Here is an 18853-nt window from a genome sequence, read left to right as displayed (position 1 = left end):
GTGAATGTTATATGTTATGTTTTGGTTTGCACATATTTTAGTTTATATATATGTCTTATATGTATAATGTCTATCTATGTTTTGTTTTTATTTTAGTTTTGTAAATATTTCATTAATTTATTGCTTTTCAAGAAAAATGCCAAAAATAAATAAATTGATGTGGAATTCAATTCACGATTGGAGCAAAGTAAAAAAAAAAGAAAGAGGAACTTTTGAGATGATTCACTTACACACCTGTCAAAGCAAGAAATAAAATAATAATAATAATAAATTGTTCTATTTGCTAATTTTTCTAGAAGAGGCATTGATCAATTTGAAGATTGGACTGGTTATTTGTTCATAACAAAAATGCATAGTTGTGTGTGCTTAACTGTTTGTTCAGGATTTTAGCTACAAAAACTATGCAACTCTGCAGCTGAACCACAATTCTATAGCTATGTATTTAACTCAATGATCTACTTGTCAATAATACACTCTAATTAGAAAATCATGATCAAAATTTATTGTTTTTGTCTAATGATTATATTTTCAAGCATGATGTAGGAAAGAAGAAGAACTATGGAGGCGCTTTATATGCAAGATCAATTGATGAATTTTTGATCGAAGATTGTTTTGCATGAATCTTTAAGCATTTGCAAATAATATTTATTTATCTTTATGAAATCATATGATTCAAACATAAATTAAGGAAATTGTTTTCTTTTAGAAATTGGATTTATTATTACAATTGTGAAATTGGACTAACTATTTGAAAGAAAAACATGTCATGAACCTATTAATTATGCAAATTTTTCATATGTATCAAAAAGAAAAATTGATCACTTCTTTTTGAACACTTATGTTTTATTGCAATGTTAGTGCCATGTTTATTTTGAGGTTCCACGACAATCAGAGAATTGAAGGAAGCCAATTATGCATGATTGGTTTTCTACAACCAATTTCAAGAGATATGAACCAATTGAATCCATTTCTATCATCCATAAATGCCATCATTTTTTCCCTCCAAACTCACAAGCTATCCACGCATTTTTCACTAAACATTGTCATCACCATTTTCCTTGCAAAAAGTCGCATGTTTTCTTCACATTTTCCATAATTTCCATTCATATTGACATTCAGCTCACTTACATGTTGATTTGTCCTTTTCCTTTCCGTTTTCTTGTTTACCCTCTTGTCATTTTCCTTTCCATTAAATAAATCATGCTTAATGCAAATTTTCCATCCATAGTCCTTCCAAAATCATTATTCCATACTCGTGTTAGATGATGGGGGATTCATTAAGGCCTCGCTTTTAACAATTCTTGGCCTATCGACATTAGCACACTATCTAGGTTCAAGGATAGAGTCCTTATTAGTAGCTTGAGGCTTGTATGCATCAGTGAAAAGTTCTCTCACGGAAAATCATGGGAATACATCAATGTCCCTTGATCGTTGGATCTTGCAAGTGGCTCGACATCAGCACATCTATTCGCACTTTGCAAGATGTACTTAGGTACTCGTTGACATTAATGATGAGTTTGCCTCGCATTGGTTAACAAAATTCATCAATGGTCGGTAATCCAATGGCTTCTCTTCATGCTCGACAACAACACATTTATTCGCATGACTAGAATTGTACCATCGGGGTTTGAAGCAGGTGAATACTATATCGTTTTAGCATTTTGCAGCAGATACAACATATTTAGCAGTAGAAATAAAGAATCCACTTTCACCACCTCATCCACCATTTATGCAACCAAGAAGCAGATAAAATTCTACATTCTCTTCCATGATCTAGCAGCATCTACAGCTTCTCTACATATGCATAGTTTTCCCACTTCCTAGTTAAGTAAAGGTATGTTATTTTCTAGCTTTCAATCATAGAATTCCTTGAATACTAAAGTTATAAACACCTTTATTTCGGGGGAAGGGACATCCATTTATTATGACATCCACATCACTTCATTTCATTCTAACATAATTTTCCTAATCGTTATAATGCATTATGGTTCAAAAGTTATGTGATTTGCAAACAAATGCCTAAATGATGAGCGTATTATATGGTTGATTTAAATATGAATTCTTAAATATGTTCAATGAATCTTGTTGCAACAAAAAGAAACAAGGTATTGATACACAAGAACCAATACTAATTAAAATTTGGTTGTCACACAAGAACCAAATTTGTCAACCATGTATGACAAGGAATACTTTGCAAAAAGAAATGAAATTGTCAAATGCAAAGTTTAAGGACAATTGATATAAACCAAGCTCTTTCAAAACCAAATCATGATTAAGCATTGCAATATATTACATGAGGACATGCAATAATGTCAGTTGGGGGGTATGTAAAGTCTCCAAAATGTATTCAAAATATCATCCACTTTCACCTTTATTTCCACCATTTCACTCACATGTCGCAACTCCATGACCATATAACTGTTCATTAGCCTCCATTTTCATAATTATATGGGTTCCATTTTTATTTTCCAAAAGTTAATGATTTCTAGTATTATAAGTTAATTAAATGGTCAAAACTTAGAAAAATGACATATATTTTCTAATACTTAAAAGTGGATTTAGTTTCATGACATGTGTAGGTCATTTGGAAGCTTCCAAGGCACCCTTGTGTGGCCTCCAATGCTCAAATTCGAATTCCCTTCAAGATATGGAAGAATATTTGGATAAAGGTCAAAGAGGATATGTGTCTCATCATTACCTATTTGAGTTGTAACTCTATGAGATTTTCTAGGGATCTATAGAGAGAATAATGGACCTCCATTAATGAGGTGGTTTCTTTTGTTTTTTTATAAATAGGAGAGTCTCCTCCTTTTAAAGGCATGTGTAAAGTTGGGGAAATGCTCATGTTTTGAATACAGAATTTGGATTTGGCACCATTCTCATGAGTGATGTTCACTTTGATTTGGTTATGCTTGTATTTGGAGCCTCTCAACTTTCCATCCCTCATTCTTTTGGATTGGCCACCTATAATGTGTGAGATTTATTCTTTTTCATAGATTAAGATTTATTTCATTCATATCTTTTCTTGTGTGAGAGGTTAATATTTATTGTTTTTATTTTCTTTCATATCTAGAGGTTAAGAATGATTGTTTTTTCTTTCATTTCATATCATGTGGTTTTTATTATTCATTTCATAGGATCTTGATTTGATAATGCACACATGATCCCTTAGAGTAGATTTCATTTCATGCAATTTCATTTCTGAAATAGTGGTGTGTGTTTCAATTCCTGCAAGTGTGATAGATTAAGATTTCAATTCCTACAGGTGTGGTAGATTAAGATCTCAATTCCTGCAAGTGTGGTAGATTAAGATTTCAATTCCACGCACTATAATATAATTTATTTTGAATCTATTGTTGAATTAGAATAGTTGGATTCGATTTTTCATTATTTGGTTTCGTAGTTATATTGATCTAAATTGGAATTTAATTTCTAGCATATATAGTGCACATATGCTTCACAAGTTTTACGAAACCCTCGGGTTGACAATTAAATGATAGGTAATTAATTTTCCTCAACATCTTTCATCTTCCAAAATATCTTGTTTGAGTGTGAGTCTCTATTCTTCTTCTATATTGACATCAATGCTTGACTCAATAGGTTTGGCATAAGAACTCTCACATTTCTGTTTTAAATCCTCAATCCATTGCTAAAGTCTATGCTTAGGTTCACCCAAGATGTCATTGGTATTTAGGAAATTTTCCCATAGACTCTAGCATTTGAATTGTAGCCTATATAATATATCTATCTACACTTCATATTCTACAACCATGATATTAGTGATTAAAATATTCCTCTTTCTTGCACGATTTATTCTTTGTAGCCACTAGTGTGACATCTTCCAAAATTTTAAACTCTTATTATCTCACATTTACTTCCACTACTAACTTTAGCATACCCTTCTAATTTTATTCAACCAATCATAGGGTGTTATTACCTTGGTGATAATGGTTGCTTTGTTGTAAGGAAACCTTGAAATTCTTATCTAAATGAGGAAGCAACTCTCCAATATATGTTGATAGTTCCTCCCCCACCTTGGAAGTTACTTCATGGGCCTCCCTCACTCTTACACACGTAACTTGTTTCTTCACTGTCTTTAATATGTGGAAATCACCTATGCTTATTTATTCCAATTTTTTTAATTCTTTATGGCATGCTCTATCCTCAATTCTTAGCTCATATAAAAATGTTTTCCATGAAATATTTTTCTATCCTTGAATAGTGCAAGGTATTCTTTGAAAATATTAAATCTCTCCAATTTTTGTGCATTTAGACAATATTCACCCTTATAAAAACCAAACCAAAAGTATGTTCTTTAACGTTTTTACCAAGGATGACACCACTTGATGCATGCACCATCCTTATTTCTTTTCTCGACCTATCTAGCATATCAACTTAAATTCCTAAAATATACTAGCTATACGTACTCATGAATACAATAGAAGGCACCCATCTTGTACCATTTTTATAGAAAACAAATGTGATATGACTAATTCAAGTGAAATTTATGAAATATTAACTGTATCATTTGATGCCGCCTACTATAGTTAATTAATGGTGACTTGACCTGAATATTTTCATAGGCTTCCAAAAAACCTCCCAAATGTATCTTTATAACACAAATACTTTCCCCTCAAGATACCTTATGCTATAATTGCACACCCCCTTCTTTTTGGTCCACTAAATACATAGTTTTTAAGATTCCTATGATGCCCATGACATTCATTCCTTAGATGCCAACTTCCAAACAACATCGAAGCCATGTATCATTTCTCTGGAATAGTTTCTGAAGCTTGCAAAACCATGGATTTGTTCTACTTCTTAGTCTTAGACCTACAAAGAAATGAGCAACAAGCAACAAAAAAATGAAATTGAAATTGATGAATTTAATATATAAAATCTAAAATTTGTAAATGAAAATGTTGATTTTAGAGTTATACGATGGTATTTCTAACTCCCCCCCACCCCCCTAGAGAAATTAGCGTAGTTTTATTGGTTTGGGAAACAATGGGATTTAGGCATATGTCATTCATAGATATATTTTTTGTCTACTCATCTAATCAAGAAAGTTGGAATCCACCCTCATCAATTATATATACAATTTTTTAGTTTCCTTACCAATGCATCCTTAATTGTTTTTGGATTTTTACTAAATTTACTACATCCCATTGTTCAATTTTTGTTCTAGATATGGCTATCATGTACTGACTTTTAGTGCCATTTTTCAACCATTTAATGATATTGCTTAAAATTTGTGTTATTACTATTTTACCACCATATCCAATACATCCTATAACTTATCTATCTTCACATCTACATACATATGGCTACCAAAAAGCTCAAGACTAAATATTATAGTGCCATCACAACCTCTTTTCCATTAACCAAGTTGAATAAAATTATCTTAGTCAATGTTTTCACACATCCATATAGTATTATAAAAATTCTATCATTGTCTCATACGAATTGTTAGAGTCGGTCTTGTCAGTCCTCTGGCAGAGATCAAACATGCTCTTACAAAGTGATTTGAAGGCGTCAAGGTAAAATTTTATCATTTCAGTGAGTCTTCAAGCAAAACTTGGTCACTAGGTACTATGTCTAGGGTTTTCTTTTATTCCTGTCAAAGTTGTCCAAATGTTGGTCCATGTCAAGTGTACCATCATTCAGAGGGTTTTCATTATCATGTCAAGTTCCATTGGGTCATTTTACACCTTGTTCATGCTTCATTTGTGCCTAGGTAAAGTCATTTCCCTCTGCTAGGGTTTTGAAGGAAATTTCTCCTGGACGGTCAAATCATCAGCAAAACTTGTATCCTAATGTTCGTACACCTTCCCCTATCCTTAAAGTACCTTATCAAACACTTCCTATCACTAAGATTCCCCAAATTCCTCATTTTCGCACAAACCCTAGTTTCTTGCTACAACCTGGCAATTTTCTAGGTTGGACCTATATTTTGCCTTTTTGGACCCATTCCCCTCACTAAATCTTTGAAATTCCACTTTCCCTTGCTTCTTAATATCCCTCCCTACTTCCAATAATTTTCCCAAGAATTTAGAAGCCGCTTATCCCCTTCATTTCGCTTCATTTCGACAAATCTCTTGTTCCACACATCGGGATAGGTTTTATTCTAATGATGTTTCTGAGCAATAAAAGATGAACTTAGGAAAAATGAGAGAGGTTTTTATCCAAAATAAGCCAAGGAAGAAAAACCTCCTTCACGTTTTACACAGATGTCATGGTTTTAGAGAACTTTCAAAACTACAATTGCCTCGGGAGAATTGATGCAGCTCTGAAGTGACCTTGGGAAAATCAAGTTATCTCCTAGCTCGGTTGGCCAAATGACTTTCTTGATGAGTCAAAACATAACTAGACATAAAGGGATTTCCAATTAGCTATCATGATCTCAGTTTGGAGTTGAGAAAGGCAATCAAAAGTTGACTGTAATAGCACTCTGCCTTGAGGCAGCCTCATTTGGCACATTTTGACTAGTCTTGGGAGATTTGATTTTTGACAGGAAAATAAACTTCAAATTGAAACATTATAGTTGGGTTGGAGATTAGACTCAAAGACCTTTCCAATGAGCTATCCTGCAGCCAATTTGGACACCGGGAAGGCCTCCAAAAGGCTCCTGTAAAAAGGCATGGCGCACAGAGGGAGCGCGGCGCACTGGGAGAAATTTTCCAGTGTAAATTTACACTGGCGCAGCGCACTGGCAAGGCGTGGCGAATAGAGCTGCCAAGGCTGATTTGTTTTTAAAAGTTTCTCCAAGATTTCCCCAAAATGCATGGATTGCCATTGGTACAAGTAGGTTGAACTTCTCTCAATGTTTTTCATCCAAGTTTGATGGTTGTTGATGGTGTTTGATGAATGGCGAAGTGTGTTAAAGAAAACAAACCCTATCTCTTCAAAATTTTCCAAGGAGATTGCTGCTAGGGTTCTGTGTTGCAACTAAGTATCCCTTCACCTCATCACTCCCTAATCCCTCACTATTTTTCACTCCCCTTACTGTACCTCATGTCATTGTTTTCTCTTGGTGACAAAGGTCAAGCACATCATCAAAGGCATTACAAGACAGTGTGACATATCAACACCTATTTGTCCAAGACAGTTTGTCCACCAGCAGACATGACATCTGATCCATCATATTATCATGAAGAAGAGACACACAGTGATTTTCCAACAGAGGGACATGCACCCAGGAGGCCTCATAGAGGTGGCAAAACATCCGTAAAGACCAGTAGGCTGCCCAACGAAGCCTAAATGAGAGGACACTGATTCAGCAGGAGATAGAGGTTGATCGAAAGATTTGGCTCGAGGGGATAAACATCCACTTAGAGAAGCTATTGGCGAAAGCCAAAGAAGGAGAAGTACATGCTCAGGCACATGAAAAGCCATTATTGGGCACGAAGTCATGTTTGCAAGGCACGAATAAGGAATTTAAAGGCAAACCTAAGGAAGTCATCAAAAGGAAAAAGAGGCAAAAAGAGCATGATCGACTCTAGATATTGGCCAAGGCAACCCTTGGCCCACCATAACACTTAATGAAGAAGCTCCGACCAAATTTCAAGAAATTTGGAGCACATTTTTGCATTTTGAAATTTTTTGTGCAAAAAACAAGGTTTTTCTCCCTGTGTGCCACGCCACTACCGCGGCGCTTAGGATTGGGAGCTCCAAATAAAAAATGGTTTGCATCTTTGGATTAAGCATGAAAAATCATGCCGACTGGTGCATGGAAAAGAAATTTGGGCATAATTTGAGTCCCCAGGAGGTCAAAAACACTCAAAAAATGACCTCTCTGCCCCTATTTTGACACACATGAAGCATCCTTGGGAGAATGAAGTTTTGGAGGGAAAAATGAGCACCAAATTCAGAAATTCCACTTGGGTTGGAATGTAGATAGGCCAGGATTCCAAAAAAGCACACTTGGGCACAATTAGGACTCCTACAGGTACCTCAAAATCGCCTCCAAACTGGCACAACGTGTATAGATTTGGGCGTGGCGCATATAGAGAAAAAGGCCAAAATCACTTCCACTTCGCGACATTTCGATTTGCAACTTTCTCTAAGTGGGCCCACTCATCTACACTACACTCTTTTCAGCATGTGAGGCAAAATTTAAAGTGTTTCCACTAAAGGTTGGCTTCTATCCAAGTGCCAAAGGAAGGTGAGCAGTCACCCAAGCCATTTGTCATTTTTGTAACGCTGCACCTATAACTAATGGTTGGCTTTCCACTTCCACTTTGTAATGATTCGAAAAACTCCCCAACTCTTGGTCATTCTATTTCCTCATGGCATAGTCTATTTATTGTATGCAAACCATTTGCAAAGGGTTGGCTTTTAATTTCTGGGAGACTGTGGGAGAGAAACTCAGTTCCTCAGTGTATATTTTGACAGAGGATTAATGAAAGGCAATGGCTCTGTTTCATGAGATTCATGTGGTTGTGAGTGTAGAAAATGTGTCTCTTATGTTTCATATGTATTTCGTAATGTTTCATAGTTCATTTCATATTCATTTCCAATGAAATTTTCTAAGTTAGATAAGTTAGAATTCATTTTTATTGCTCTACCTGTCGGAAAAATTCATGTTCAGTGTTCTTCTTCTGTTGAAAAGGATTCATGTACTTATGCCCTTTTCATCCTCCTAAGCAATTCCTCCATTCCACGTTATTTCAAACTAAATTGCTAGACTTTCCGCCTATCTTGCCTCACGAAGTAATCTGTGCCTTTGTATTAAATTCTCTGCTCATTGCTGTATGTGGTCCCATACCATCCCAGAAACTTAGTCATTCATAAAAAAATGATTCTTGTATCCATATTTACTTACTAGTCTAAGATTAATATTTCACTATTAGTCATCTCAAACCATTCCATTTACTTATTCGCTGAGCGTGACTCGGAGAGAGCCCTCTCCTATTCTGGTAGGGCTAGCTACCAAACTCGTAGAGAGCCCTCTCCTGTTCCTCATGCTTGTCTTCGTCTCATTGATCTTCTGCCTCTGTATGCTGACCTCCCTTTCTGTTCTACCGATGGCTCTGTCCCTTGAAGATGAAGCTTTCTATTGAGCTACCTGTAAAAGGATATCTATGCTTTCATGTACTTCTTATCTTTTCTTGTGGATGACTTTCTTTACCAATATATCATTCTGGATGAGTAGCTTCAGACGACAAATAAAACTTGAATTTTGCAATACATTCCAATACAGGATTCATGTCCCTCTCAAATCAACAATTTTACTCAAAGGATCCAATATCCAGTTTCCCTTACATCTCCCTAAGTGAAGCAAATTTTCTTTATGTCTAGGCCTTCACTTTCAATTTAGCCACTCATTTACCCATGCAATCTGCAAAATAGGGGTCAAAAGAACCATAAAAATATCCCAAACAGAAATGAATTTGAGAAAATTGCCCATATGGAGTCTAATTAGGCTCGTTCTGAAGAAAACCCATGTTTTCGTTTTTCAAATTTCATTTTCATTTGCCCAGAAAAAGTAATGAAAAATAGTAGTTTCTTAACAATTTCGAATTTTGAGTTTGAATGAAACACTCCTCTTTGTCCCTTAAAAATCGAATTTGATTTCTGGAAATGAATTTGTAGAATCTTTTGCTTCTATTTTTCTACTGTTCAACTCTCCCCATTCTGAAAGTTCAAAGTCTACATTCTGTTCAAAATTAACCCTATGCACACCCTTGCTTTTGTAATTCTGAGGCTTGCTTCCATTAGACAAAAATCTGTGATGCATATTGGTAAGGAAGAAATCACTCACAGAAATGCCAGCAATGATAAATATCTGAACAATTTTGAAGAAAAGTCTGTTTATCATTGTTGGCATTTCTGTGAGTGATTTCTTCCTTACCAATATACATCATAGAATTTTGTCTAATGCAAGAAAGCCTCAGAATTACAAAAGCAAGGGTGTGCATAGGGTTAATTTTGAACAGAATGTAGACTTTGAAATTTCAGAGTGGGGAGAGTTGAACAGTATAAAAATAGAAGCAAAAGATTCTACAAATTCATTTCCAGAAATCAAATTTGATTTTTAAGGGACAAAGAGGAGTGTTTCATTCAAACTCAAAATTCGAAATTGTTAAGAAACTACTATTTTTCATTACTTTTTCTGGGCAAATGAAAATGAAATTTGAAAAAAAAAAACATGGGTTTCCTTCAGAACGAGCCTAATTAGACTCCATACGAGCAATTTTCTCAAATTCATTTCTGTTTGGGATATTTTTATGGTTCTTTTGACCCCTATTTTGCAGATTGCATGGGTAAATGAGTGGCTAAATTGAAAGTGAAGACCTAGACATAAAAAAAAATTGCTTCACTTAGGGAGATGTAAGGGAAACTGGATATTGGATCCTTTGAGTAAAATTGTTGATTTGAGAGGGACATGAATCCTGTGTCGGAATGTATTGCAAAATTCAAGTTTTATTTTTCGTCTGAAGCTGCTCATCCAGAATGTTATATTAGTAAAGAAAGTCATCCACAAGAAAAGAGAAGAAGTACATGAAAGCATAGATATCCTTTTACAGGTAGCTCAAGGGAAAGCTTCATCTTCAAGGGGCAGATCCATTGGTAGAACAGAAAGGGAGGTCAGCATACAAAGGCAGAAGATCAATGAGACGAAGACAAGCATGAGGACATGCTTGAAGATCAGCAAGGGGGAGATGTTGGCCCTCAGTTTTGGTCTATTTTTGCTTAGGGAAACCTACTTAATCCTTATATTTTCCATCCATTTTCCATCACATCCATCTCATTTTGATGTATTTTATGCATATTCAGGTGTTTAATTTTAATTTTTCAATTTCTAGAAGTTTTTATGAAAATTGAGTTTCAAGTGCAATTTTGGACTGAATCAGAAATTTCCGTAATAGCTATGTGGATGACATATTTGCAGGACACTTGGGCTCGAGTTTGATGCATGGATGGATAGCTTGGGAACTAGGACTAAGCTAACTCCACTTGGTTCGGCCAGAACAAGCTTTATTAGGCCCGGTCAAGGCTGGTCAAACATGACTAGTCACTAGAAAATCCCTAGGAAATAGGGCAGTTTTGAGATTTTAGGGGATTGACCATATTTCTTGGGATGAATTGGATGAGTTCGACTTAGATAGGTGGATATGAGTAGATATGAGTGTTATAGATAATGTAGATCAGTTTTTTTCATTAAACCTCTATTTAAAGCCAAGACTTTGATGGCTTTTGTAATGGAATTTGTATGTAACTTTTGTATAATTGGAGTTGGGAGCTAATTTGAAGAACTTGCTTCATTCCAATTTTTTGTTCATGCTTTCTTGATTTACTGAAGTTGCTGTAGCTGATATTTCTTCAAGTGTATAAGGCAAGGGTGGAGGGCCCCCACACCAAGCTAAGTACACTTCTTGGTTCAATTTTCATAGTTTTCATAGACTAGTTTTTGTTTCAAATGTATTTAGATGTGTGATGATTGCTAAATGAATATTGGTTTAATTCTAATCTACATATGAAGGGACACAAAGGAATTTAAGTTAAATTCCCCTTCTATTTGATCTTGAACTAAAACTGAATTTCATTCTCCGTTTCTCATTTGAAGTTATTTCTGCATTTCTGGTTTGAAGCAATGGTGATTGTGATATAGTAGGATTGTGAAGAAGAACAATCTGCACCTCCTTAGTTAGGAGCATCTTCTTCTACATCTTTTGCATCATAAACCATTGTTAATTAGTGCTCTTAGATTTATCTTCATGAAAGTAGTATTGTAGGGAAGGACAACCTAGTTCTCCTAAGTTAGGAGCCTCTTCCCTCATATATTACATAAATGAATTAGAAATTGTTAAAATAGGTTTATATTTGTAATATGTACTTCCTCAATTCTTCAAATTTTATCTTCTAAACTTGATTATATCTGATGTCCATATACAGTGGATTTTCCTCCAAGTTTTACAAACCCGGATTGATAATTAAATACTTGTGTTAATTTATTCAATAAATTAGCCCAACACAAATGTGTCTCTTATGTTTCATATGTATTTCGTAATGTTTCACAGTTCATTTCATATTCATTTCGAATGAAATTTTCTAAGTTAGATAAGGTAGAATTCATTTTTATTGCTCTACCTGTCGGAAAATTTCATGTTCAGTGTTCTTCTTCTGTTGAAAAGGATTCATGTACTTATGCCCTTTTCATCCTCCTAAGCAATTCTTCCATTCCGCGTTATTTCAAACTAAATTGCTAGACTTTCCGCCTGTCTTGCCTCACGAAGTAATCTGTGCCTTTGTATTAAATTCTCTGCTCATTGCTATCCGTTGGTCCCATACCATCCCAAAAACTCAGTCATTCATAAAAAATTGATTCTTGTATCCATATTTACTTACTAGCCTAAGATCAATATTTCACTGTTAGTCATCTCAGACCATTCTGTTGACTTATTCACTGAGCGTGACTTGGAGAGAGCCCTCTCCTATTCTGGTAGGGCTAGCTACCAGACTGAGCGTGGTTTGTGGTTACCCTGAAATTTTCCTTCCTTTAGCCTAAGGCAAATTTAGGTGCTAACATAGCGGTGACCATACTAGGGAAGAAAATGGTTTGCTTGAGGATTGTTTTGCCCCAGTACATATCTCAAGTTTAGAGCTGATTGTTGATGGTGAACAACGATCAGACATAAGAAGACGACTGAAATCATTCACCTAGTGACTCCTTTCACTGAAGAATCCAGCAACCGGTGCTCCATGGTGACTCCACTGCAGAGGGATCAGTAGCTTTGAGATTTTTTTTAAAATGGAGCGGATTGCAAGAAGATACACTCCCATGAGCCAAGATCACATTCCAGGCTTTCCAAATAAAATTCGGAAAGTAGATTGGTCAAGGAATTTGCCTACGTTTAAAGATGATGGTAAGAAGGACGTTGCTTTACATCTAGTTCGATTTCACATGCATATTCGCAAGTTGAAGGTTGATTTTCCTGAAGATTGCTTAATGAAGATATTCCTTGCCACTCTAGAAGGTGAAGCCCAATCTTGGTATGAAAGTTTGCCACCTGCTTGTATTCATTGTTTAAAGAATTTTCATGCCATGTTCTTTGAGAAGTATGAAGACTCTTATCCAGCATTAAATTTAGTTCATGACTGTTGCAAATACGCTGATGGTTTTATTGAAAGCCTTGAAAAATATTATGAAGATGATAATTTCATGGATGAAGAGATCATGGAAGCCCTGTGTGAAAACCCATTTCAGCAGCATGAAGATGATAATGAAAATTTGTAGCAGAATCAAGATTGTAGTATGGTGGAAGGTAAAGGAATTTTGCATCTTGATAATCAACATGAATTACATGAAATGGATCAGCAGTCTGAGGAAAATTTGTACACTCCTCCACTTGAAAATATTGAAGAAAATCACTGTTCGTGCAAGAGAAAATGAAAAGCCATATCTCCTTTGTCTGAAGATGAAATAGATCAACTCTTGAACAATCATGTTCCAGCTCAAGTTAACACAGATCTGCAGTATGCACCCGGTCAAGAAGGTGATGGTGGAAATTTTTCCTCTTCTGAAAAGGACGACAGTCCTATGGGCAACTTTATAGATCAGCAGGCTAAAGATTTCCATATGACTGGAAATGATGAAAGAAGAAGTTTTGTTTCAGAGGTGGAAATAAAAGATGATATGCAAGAAAATGGTGTTCCAATCTCAGATAATGGGGATGATAAATTAGATCAAGAGACAGATGGTGAGGAGGAAAACGAGAGTTTCATGGTTGAGGCTACCTCAATTGGAGAAAAAAGAGGTACATACCTAACTGACCTTATCTCACCAGAACTAGACCTTCATGAGGAGGTAGCTCATTCCCTCTATGAACAGCGAGATGAGACCTTTGTTCAAGTAAGTGAAAAAGCTCTGGGTGAATTTATGGTAGATGATATAAATGATTGTGTTGGGTTTCAAGAATCATTTGAGGTTTCTTTTCTCATGATTGATGAATACAAAGACAATCTGCCTGTCATATCATATGAAGATGACCTACAATATATTCAGACTTCAGCAGACCAGATCATTCAGGATTCCCTTCCAGACTCTTCCTCATATGTCTCATGTTTTGAAATGTTCTTTGAAGCAGAAATCTACTCACCTATTTGTTCAGAATTTTTTGAAGACCAGGAGCATACTCTTATTTATGAAGAAAGACCAGAATCAAGAGAAAAGGATACCTTGTTTTTTCAGCAGGAGGAAAGACTTCATTCTTTTCAGGATCCAATGGCAGATTTGTTGCAGTCAACAGTGAAGGTGATTATTGCAGTATTTAGTGATGAAGGGGATCATGGTCAATTATGTTTTTGGAGGCCCAGTTACCAGTATCTGTTGTTGACCAGAAGATCTGATCCGGAGAATCAATCAAGGAGGCATCTACTTGATTGGTTACATTGGAAGACACATTACACATGATTGTACATATTGCATTAGTACGCAGGTGGCTGTCATCATGATTTGAAACCCTCGAATCTTGATGGACTACTGCCATTGAATAAGTTTTGTCAGTTCTTGTTTTAGTTAAGTCAGTCATGAGTCATTTCCTTTTGCATTGAGTTGGTTTTTTCAGTCATGTTGGTTTCATAATTAAGTCGGTTTAAGTCAAGTTTCAGTCAATAAATGAGTCGAAGTCTTGTGTTGGTTTGTCAAAAATAATGACTCCATAGCCCAATGGACGAAGGCACTGTCAGCTCTTCCATAGATCTGCTATTCTTGGCACCTCCAAGGAGCTACCATTCCCCATTGGAGCCAATGTTAGAGTTGGTCTTGTCAGTCCTCCGGTAGAGATCAAACATGCTCCTACAAAGTGATTTGAAGGCGTCAAGGTCAAATTTTATCATTTCAGTGAGTCTTCAAGCAAAATTTGGTCACTAGGTACTAGGTCTAGGGTTTGATTTTATTCCTGTCAAAGTTGTCCAAATGTCGGTCCATGTCACCGTTCAGCTGAGTGTACCATCATTCAGAGGGTTTTCATTATCATGTCAAGTTCCACTGGGTCATTTTACACCTTGTTCATGCTTCAGTTGTGCCTAGGTAAGGTCATTTCCCTCTCCTAGGGTTTTGAAGGCAATTTCTCTTGGACGGTCAAATCATCAGCAAAACTTGTATCCTAATGTTCGTACACCTTCCCCTATCCTTAAATTACCTTATCAAACACTTCCCATCACTGAGATCCCCCAAATTCCTCATTTTCGCACAAACCCTAGTTTCTTGCTACAACCTGGCAATTTTCTAGGTTGGACTTGTGTTTTGCCTTTTTGGACCCCTTCCCCTCACTCAATATTTGAAATTCCACTTTCCCCTGCTTCTTAACATCCCTCCCTACTTCCAAGAATTTTCCCAAGAATTTAGAAGCCACTTATACCCTTCATTTCGCTTCATTTCGACAAATCTCTTGTTCCACACATCGGGATAGGTTTTATTCCAATGATGTTTTTGAGCAATAAAAGATCAATTTGGGAAAAATGAGAGAGGTTTTTGTCCAAAATGAGCAAGGAAGAAAAATTTCGTTCACATTTTACACAGGTGTCATGGTTTTAGAGAAATGTCAAAAATACAATTGCCTTGGGAGAATTGATGCACCTCTGAAGTGACCTTGGAAAAATCAAGTTTTCTCTTGGCTCGGTTGGCCAAATGAATTTCTTGATGAGTCAAATGATAACTAGACACAAAGAGATTTCCAATGAGCTATCATGAGTTCAATTTGGAGTTGAGAAAGGCATTCAAAAGTTGATTGTAACACCACTCTGCCTTGAGGCAGCCTCATTTGGCACATTTTGACCAGTCTTGGGAGGTTTGATTTTTTATAGTGCAAATGAACTCCAAATTAAACACTTTTGGTTGAGTTAGAAATCAGACGCAAAGAACTTTCCAACGAGCTATCCTGCACCCAATTTGGACACTGGGAAGTCCTCCAAAGGGCTCCTGCAAAACGGTGCGGCGTACAGAGGGAGCGCGATGCACTCGGAGAAATTTTCGAGTGTAAATTTACACTGGCGCGACACATAGAGCTGCCAAGGCTGATTTTTTTTTTTAAATTTGCTCCAAGATTGCCCCAAAATGCATGGATTGCCATTGGTACAAGTAGGTTTAACTTCTCTCATGGTTTTTCATCCAAGTCTGATGGTTGTTGATGGTGTTTGATGAATGGTGAAGTGTGTTAAAGAAAACAAACCCTATCTCTTCAAAATTTGCCAAGGAGATTGCTGCTAGGGTTCTGTGTTGCAACTAAGTATCCCCTCACCTCATCACTCCCTAATCCCTCACTATTTTTCCCTCCCCTTACTGTCCCTCATGTCATTGTTTTCTCTTGGTGACAAAGGTCAAGCACATCATCAAAGGCATTACAAGACAGTGTGACATATCAACACCTATTTGTCCAAGACAGTTTGTCCACCAGCAGACATGACATCTGATCCGTCATATGATCATGAAGAAGAGACAAGCAGTGATTCACCAATAGAGGTACATGCACCCAGGAGGCCTCATAGAGGTGGCAAAACATTCGTGAAGACCAGCAGGCTGCACAACAAAGCCTAAATGAGAGGACACCCATTCAGTAGGAGATAGAGGCTGATCGAGAGATTTGGCTCGAGAGGATAAACATTCACTTATAGAAGCTGTTGGCGAAATCCAAACAAGGACAAGTACATGCTCAGGCACACGAAAAACCATTATCGGGCATAAAATCATGTTTGCAAGGCACGAATAAGGAATTTAAAGGCAAACCTAAGGAAGGCATCAAAAGCCAAAAGAGGAAAAAAGAGCATGATCAACTCCGGATATTGGCCAAGGAAACTACCCACCATAAAACTTAATGAAGAAGCTCCAGACCAAATTTCAAGAAATTTGGAGCACATTTTTGCATTTTGAAATTTTTTGTGCAAAAAACAGGGTTTTTCTCCCTGTGCGCTGCTCCAGTATTGTGGCGCGACGCTTAGGATTGGGAGCTCCAAATCACAAATGGTTTGCATTTTTGGATTCAGCATGAAAAATCATGCCGGCTGGTGCATGGACAAGAAATTTGGGCATGATTTGAGTCCCCAGGAGGTCAAAAACACTCAAGAAATGACCTCTCTGCCCCTATTTTGACACACAGGAAGCAGTATTGGGAGAATGAAGTTTTGGAGGGGCAAATGAGCACCAAATTCAGAAATTTGACTTGCCTTGGAAAGTAGATAGGCTAGGCTTTCCAACAAGCACACTTGGGCACAATTTGGACTCTTGCAGGTACCTCAAAATCGCCTCCAAAGTGGCATCGCACATATAGATTTGGTCACACACATATAGATAAAAAGGCCAAAATCACTTCTGCTTCGCGACATTTCAATTCGCGACTTTCTCCAAGTGGGCCCGCTCATCTACACTACACTTTTTTTGGCACCTAAGGAAAACTTTAAAGTATTTCCACTAAAGGTTGGCTTCTATCCAAGTGGCAAAGGAAGGCGAGCAGTCACCCAAGCCATTTGTCATTTTTGTAATGCTGCACCTGTAACTAATGGTTGGCTTTCCACTTCCACTTTGTAATGATTCGAAAAACTCCCCAACTCTTGGTCGTTCTATTTCCTCGTGGCATAGTCTATTTATTATATGCAAACCATTTGCAAAGGGTTGGGTTGTAATTTCTGGGACACTGTGGGAAAGAAACTCAGTTCTTCATTGTATATTTTGACAGAGGATTAATGAAAGTCAGTAGCTCTGTTTCATGAGATTCATGTGGTTGTGAGTGTAGAAAATGTGTCTCTTATGTTTCATATGTATTTCGTAATGTTTCACAATTCATTTCATATTCATTTCCAGTGACATTTTCTAAGTTAGATAAGGTAGAATTCATTTTTATTTCTCTGCTTGTGGGAAAATTTCATGTTCAGCATTCTTCTTCTGTTGAAAAGGATTCATGTACTTATGCCCTTTTCACCCTCCTAAGAAATTCCTCAATTCCGCGTTATTTCAAACTAAATTGCTAGACTTTCCGTCTGTCTTGCCTCACGAAGTAATCTGTGCCTTTGTATTAAATTCTCTGCTCATTGTTGTCCGTTGGTCCCATACCATCCCAAAAACTCAGTCATTTATAAAAAATTCTTCTTGTATCCCTATTTACTTACTAGCCTAAGATCAATATTTCACTGTTAGTCATCTCAGACCATTCCATTTACTTATTCGCTGAGCGTGACTCGGAGAGAGCCCTCTCCTATTCTGGTAGGCCTAGCTACTAGACTGAGCATGGTTTGTGGTTACCCTGAAATTTGCCTTCCTTCAGCCTAAGGAAAATTTAGGTGCTAACACGAATCATCCTAATTCACTAAGCACCCATTAGTCAACATGTGTTCTAAGATCTTGTGAAAGGATTTTATCATGTTGTTAATGTGCAGATGATATGGAATATTTTTATCGTGACGGATCATGAATTCCTTTACAATCAGAGCCATAAAAACACCAATAAATTTTTACTTTACTAATACTCAAGTTACATGACAACCCTAACCTACTAACAATATTATAAAAAATGAATTGCACAACGGTCTCCATTGAGAAATATCATGTTGGTGCATTTTTTCCCGATCAAATGAAATAAATTGTTGTTATGATGATATACCTATCCCCTAAATATCATATTGATGGATTGATATGCTAACGATATCCAATGCCTAGCACTTAAATGGATCCTTAATCATAATGTATTGCAATAATGTTTTATGTTAACAAGAAAATCATCTTACACACTAGTAAACATGACATTTGTTTGCAAAGTGTGTAACATCGACAGACAAAGTAGGCCACCAAATCCTATGGGTAGTAGTATCTTCCATGTAACAATAATAATTTTGTAGTATAAATTCTATTCATCATGGG

This window comes from Pinus tabuliformis, chromosome 4_1, assembly GCF_031772625.1.
Source record: "Pinus tabuliformis cultivar Carrire ecotype Pingquan chromosome 4_1, CPIR1, whole genome shotgun sequence".
Classification (NCBI taxonomy): domain Eukaryota; kingdom Viridiplantae; phylum Streptophyta; class Pinopsida; order Pinales; family Pinaceae; genus Pinus; species Pinus tabuliformis.
The sequence above is the reverse complement of the archived record's forward strand: the minus strand, read 5'-3'. Positions refer to the sequence as shown.